Consider the following 6,643-nt stretch of genomic DNA (forward strand, 5'->3'; position numbering starts at 1 on the left):
TTAATTTTTCTTTTGTACGGATGTCGATTTGGCCGCTCGGAATTAGAGTGCAGTGCTGAGTCAGAGTCTTAAAAGTCTACCAAAGTCCATTTGGGGCTCTACATGGGGTCCTGGCATCAACAGTTCTGAATGGGGGGGATATTAATACTCTAATGGTCTTAACAAGAAGTGCAAGAAAAGCCTTGGGAGCCCCCCTCCTGTTTGAGAGTATGTTACAACAGAGAAGACCCGGCGGGGGGGGGAAGGAAAATCACAGCTACAATCTCAACCCGTTTTGTAGATTGAGGTGGTACCTGTTCCCCAAAGGACCCCCCAAATACCTACTTATAAGGAGGTGGGGACAAATCCATGGGAATGTGGAAAGGCCAGGAGAAAACCTATTATATCAATAAAACGTAAACAGAAAAAGTCAAAGAACTTGAAAAACTGTAAGTTGCCTCGTAGGGGGAAAATGAATTTTAGGAAATTATTTGCATTGATGGAGAAGCTACCACCACAGAGAGAGGCACGGACATTGAGTTCACCCTCTAAGAACCTTGACCCCCCTCCCCAGAGAGGGGGAATGTTGCCAAGTATGACTTGTAAGAGTCCGCACGTGGGAAGCGCTTTAAATCCTAGTGACACTCCCATCAATGTAAGGGCAGCTACATCTATTTCTTCCCCCCCCTTCACTGTTACCTTTAAATGCACAGGTCCCCTATTTACCCTTTCAGGATCCTTGGCAGGACGCAGTCTTGAAGCAGCCCCTAACCCGGGGGATGGAGGACCAGCTAAAAGACCCAAAATAGAATTTAGTTTTGAACCCTTCTACGCTGGTTCTTGAGAACTTTCCCAAACCCAGTGGATTTTTATCCCAAGACGACTGCGTTCAACATCTCCTTGGAATCCTGGTGGGTACTTCTTCAATCCGCCTTCTGGCAACTGATATCCAACAGGTGGAGTACCTGTTCTATAACAGCATAAAGGCACGTGCCATTGTTTTGTTTTCCTCCCGGTCTGTGACAAATTCCGTCTTCTCCAACAAGGGCGACCTGGCTAAAGTTGGCATAAGCATCTCAAGACTCTTCGAAAACAGGGCGCTTCCTGAAGCCCTATTTCCTCATCATAGGCCATGCCAACAGCCACTAGAGGTGTCGGAGAATCACGCTGCGCTCATTGACTTTACATCTGAGGCTTTGTGCCCAGGCCATTGGGGGACTACGGCTGCCAGATCTCAAGACACCGACCATTTGGCAGGAGAAATCAGGGATCCCTTCACTAATGAAGAACTGATGTTGATAGACACTTTTGGCACTCTCCCATTCTCGGGCCAATCCGAGATTTTGAGCAGATTGGAATACCTAAGACTCCATCTGGAAAGGCTATCTGTCCAGGAGAAACTTTCTCCTGGCCCTGTTTTGGTAAGATCCATGCCAAATGTATGGCCCCCTACTGAGGGGCTGGGTTCCCCCAGGAGGGTGGCCAATGGCATTGATCCCCCACCTTCCCCGCTTAACAGTCCCAGGGTACAGAGTAGGGGGGATTAACTACAGGTGTAGGCCAATATAGACGGGTGGTAGAAGAATCTCCTCTTAGACCAAATGACAATTCCCCCCCTGGTCCTAAGTATACACATAATAGCACAGCCAGATACAGGAAGCCAACGTCCCCTGGCTTCTGGCCTAGGATGAGGTTCCTGGAAGATGAGGAGCTGGGATCAACTGATAGCCCCCCTCGGAATAGAGGCATATTAAGTTCCCCGGCCCCGGTCCCTCTGGAGGTACTTTCTGTCCCTGTCAAGTCTCAAGTACACTGTACTATGATTCCCCAGGAGTCTAAGTTGGCAGTTAAGGGGAAAAGTACACAGGCTCTAACAACAGCTGCTAATACTAATGGTTGTGTCTGTGCTCTCAAGGATGTTGACGCGATCTGTACAGACTGACAACTATCTACCCTATCATGGAACATTATGGGTTGGGAGAGTAAGCTGTATGATGAAGATTTTGTTGATTACCTCCGCAAATTTACGATCATCTGTCTCCAAGAAACTTGGGTCGTCAATTCAGACTCAGTGTTCTTACACGGTTATTGTGCCTTCTCTAGCCCAGCTGTAAAGCAAAAACTAAAAGGCCGTGGCAACGGGGGGCTTGCTATCTTCATCTCGGTTGATCCATCAGTCGAGGTCCAGCAATTACCTAACACCCTCCCACAATATGTCCAGATCCTTAGGATAAGGGGCAAATCCATAGGATCCCTTATATGTATAAATGTCTACTTCCCCCCCTCTCTTGCCAGGTCCCTGGGCCATAACAGTGTTTGGGATCGGCTAACAGAAAGTTTATCGCAGGTAGAGGTACAATTCCCTAATGTTAGACTGCTTCTTTGTGGGGATTTTAACGCCAGATTGGGTGATCCATGGTTGAGCGGTGAAGCATCTACAAATTGGGGTCCTACTTGCCAGGCTCCCATGACCTATAGAACTTTGCAGGATAAAAAACCGAACAGACAGGGTAAGCGTTTGGTGGAGCTTTCATTTGTACATCACCTCGAAATCCTGAATGGTTCTGAAGTTGACACTTCCAAAGGCTCTTTTACTTATTTAACTAACCGGGGTGCAAGCACAATTGATTTTGCTTTGGTTTCCCACTCTTTGCTATCAGATGTCCTAGGATTTGTTGTTGATACCAGGACGGAAAGTGACCACTTTCCTCTCCTGCTAAATCTGAGCCTTCCGTTTTCGACTCTCCCTCAATTCTTGCTGCCTATGGAGGGATCAGTAGTTGCGGAACGGAGAGTACATTGGTCTACTAATTTGTCCCTCTCTATAGTAAATCTCTTTGAGGGTTATACCCTCCAATCCCTTCGTCAAGGGGTTTTGAACTCTGAGGTGGACCCCTTGAAAGCCTACCAGACCATTCTGTTCTATTTAAAACCTAGATTGGTCCAGAAAAGACATCCTACGGCCAACAGGTGTTCCGGTAATATCTGGTTTGACCAAGATTGTATGTTCGCCAAGAGAAAGCTGATGCGCTACCTTCGCCTGACAGCTAGCTGCCTGGAGAATTACTCCCACGGTTTCTTCATGGATTTGAGAACCTTATACAAGCACCTTGTGAAACAAAAAAAGGCTGCTTTCGCGGAATCTCAATGGCAACAATTAGCCATGACGGTGGTAGAAAGAAAAGAACGCCAGTTTTGGGACCTTGTTGCGGCCGGTATGGGTGCAACTAGGCACTTAATTATAGGCCAGATACCAGCGTCAGCCTGGCACTCACATTTCAGTAGGCTCTACACACCACTGTCAGTCTCTTTTGCAGCACCCTTTGACCTCAAAGTAATGTCCACGCCTCATTGGCCTTCGGTTACGCCAACTCAAATTAAGTCCCTCATCAACTCCCTCAGAACCGGTAAGGCCCCTGGTGAGGATATGTTGCCTCCTGAAATCTACAAACATTTCCCGGACTGGTGGGCCCCTATACTAGCTAAGCTTTTTTCACAGATTAATGGTTTGGGCACAATCCCTGAGGGTTGGCGGCAAAGTATAGTCGTCCCTATTTATAAAAAAGGTGACAGGCAGGATCCCAATAATTACCGCCCAATCAGCCTCCTAAACGTAGGCTCTAAGCTTTATAGTAAGTACCTCCTCCATAAGCTGGAAGACTGGGAAGCTGAAAATCAAATTATTTTTCCGGAGCAAGCGGGGTTTAGAAAAGGCTTGAGCCCTATTGACCACTGCTTGACCCTTTACTATCTGGCCAGACAAAGTATCGCTGGGCCTACTAAACATCTATATGTCGCATTTGTTGGTTTGGCCGCTGCTTTTGATTCCATAGACAGGAATCTTCTGTGGAACAAATTGGCCAGCTCTAATATCGACAGGCACCTCTTATTTCTGTTAAAGGTATTGCATGCCAACACAACCGCACGTGTGAGGGTGGGAAGCTCTGGCTCCCTAACAGATCCTATTGCGGTAGGAAAAGGGGTAAAGCAGGGTTGCCTTCTGGCCCCCCTGCTTTTTAACCTTTACCTTAATGACATTGTTTCTGAACTATCTGGCCCAGAATTTCCTCCCCCCTCCATTGGAAGTAGGAAAATCTCTATTCTTTTATATGCAGACGATATGATTTTACTTTCTATTACTCGTATCGGTTTACGGAGAATTTTACGAAAACTTGAGGACTATTGTATTAAGGAAAAGTTACAGATTAACTATGAGAAGACAAAAGTGCTGGTATTTGGTAAAAGGTATCTTAAGTCTAAATGGGCAATAGCTGAGCACCAACTTGAACAATGTCGATCCTTTAAATATCTGGGAGTACATTTTTCTGATACACTTTCTTGGAAAAAGCATTTAGAAATGACCAAAGCATTAGCAGCAAGAACTTGCAAGGCTATCCTTAAATGTTATCATACGGTGGGTGGTAACCTAATTGAGCCAGCTTTAAAAATTTTCCAGAGTAAGGTTATTCCCCAGATCACTTATGGAGCAGCACTATGGGGCTAGGACGAAATCGGTCCTGCTAGCCTGGAGGTCATTCAAAATAACTTCTTGAGAAGACTTCTGGCATTACCCCCTGGTACTCCAGCTGCGTCGCTCCGAGCAGAAGTGGGGCTCCCCCCACTTAGAGCCTGTATACATAATATTCTTGTTAATCTACGGAGATCCATAAAAGAAACACCGGCCAAAATATTTCTAAATCTCTGTTTTGATCAGGCTGCTGGTGTTAGGATATGGAGTACAAGAATAGACAACCTACTCCAAGTTTATCATATACCGCCTCAGGATCCTTCCCTTCTAGCTAATAAAACAAAGCTACGTGATGCTATTTACCGACATTGTGCCTATTTAGACAGATTGACTCTGATTAATTCTAGAGCCTCTCGCTGGTACTGGCTTTTTAAACTTGATCATGCCAGAGCAGCATATTTGACTCTGCCCATCCCTGTAATTCTCAGGCAGGCATTTATGGCGCTTCGCTTTTACACCATGCCAAATGCGGTAAGGGAAGGTCATTTTTCAGGGATACCATGGGCTCAGAGACTCTACGTATGCGGAACATTGGAGGTGGAGGATCTTGCCCACTATCTGCTGTCTTGTCCTATTTACTTGAATCCACATGTAAAGTATCTGAAGGGCTTGCTGGCAAGTCAGTACCTGGTCTCAGACCGTGAAAAAATATGTTACCTGATGTCTGATGTAGAAGCTTACATAACGCATAGAGTGTCCTTATTTGCCCTTGCAGCTCAAAAATTACGAGCAAACTATATATCGAACTGACACCTCTGGGGGCCCTACGTGGTAGCAGTAATCTCCATAAGGTCTTTTTTTAATCTATAAGGATCCTTTACCGTGAACTGTATTACTCTTTCTTAATTTTAAACGGACTGTTTTGGCCTTTTAATATTAACTGTTTTAGCTCTGTTCATTTTAAAACTGGATGTGTGTTGGACTTGTGCGATGGCCTATGGCTCTGCAAATAAAGTGAAATGCAATTTTTTATTTATTTATTTACTTATTAAATTTATTAGTCGCCCATCTGGCTGGCGATCCAGCCACTCTGGGTGATGTACAATATTAAAACATAGGTACATTAAAATATAATATAATTATACAGCCACAAGAGTGGCTGTATGCTATAGCCAGCACGGATTTTTCACATTCCACAATGTTAATGCTTCCCATAAGCTCATTTCAAAACAAAACCTTACAAAACTTATAGTACTGAACTCAGAAACTGCTTAACAACTTTCTCAATTTTCATGGCGATACACAAAACAGTCACAGAGAACAGACAGTTCAAAGTCTGAAAAGAGAGGAAAAAACCCCAGAGCCCTTTTGGACTTTTTTCTCTGGGAGTTCTCATAATCTGTTGAAATTCATTAAAAATCAGCCATGTTCACAGGGTACCTGTAATCCTAATACTGACTTTGCCCCATACTCTGACCTTCATCTTCTGCAGTTTAAAAGTAGAAAAAATGCCTGGCTGATTTTTAATTAATTTAATAAATTTTGGCTGGCAGCCTATGATAAGGGCGGGCATGCTCAGTAAGAACCAACTGTCAGAGTTCTCAAAGCCTCACAGGTGCTTGGCTTGGCTAATCAGGGGGCCACACCCACACCAGACCCACACCAGACTTTGATTTCACTTGAGACAGTCATGGCTTCCCTCAGAGAATCCTGGGAAGTGTGAAGGGTGCTGAGAGGAGACTCCTATTCCACTGACAGAGCTTCAGTGGCCAGACTAGTTTAACAGTCAGCCACTCTGACTGAAGGTCTGTGAGGGGAACAGGGCCTCTCCTAGCAACTGTCAGAACCCTTCACTAACTACACTTCCCAGGATTCTTTGAGAGAAGCCATGACTGACCAAAGTGAAATAAAGGCCTGGTGTGGATGTCGCCAGGGAAAGCTTTGGATTAAATGTTGGTGGGAGGCTACATGTGCCTGCTGTAGAATAAAAAGGTGAGGGAAATGCTGGAAAACAATGATACTGTTCACAATGTTTTCCTTTAGCCATCTCTGCTATCTTTTTGGAGCCTTTTGAAGACTTTCCCTCCTTCAACAAGCCTTTTAAGTTGAGACCTATCCCAGTCTGCGTCTGTGTTAGAATTGCTTTTAATATGTTTTCTTTAATAATATGTTTTTAACCCTTTTTTTAAAAAAGAT

Source organism: Rhineura floridana, chromosome 9 (genome assembly GCF_030035675.1).
Source record: "Rhineura floridana isolate rRhiFlo1 chromosome 9, rRhiFlo1.hap2, whole genome shotgun sequence".
NCBI classification, from domain to species: Eukaryota; Metazoa; Chordata; class Lepidosauria; order Squamata; family Rhineuridae; genus Rhineura; species Rhineura floridana.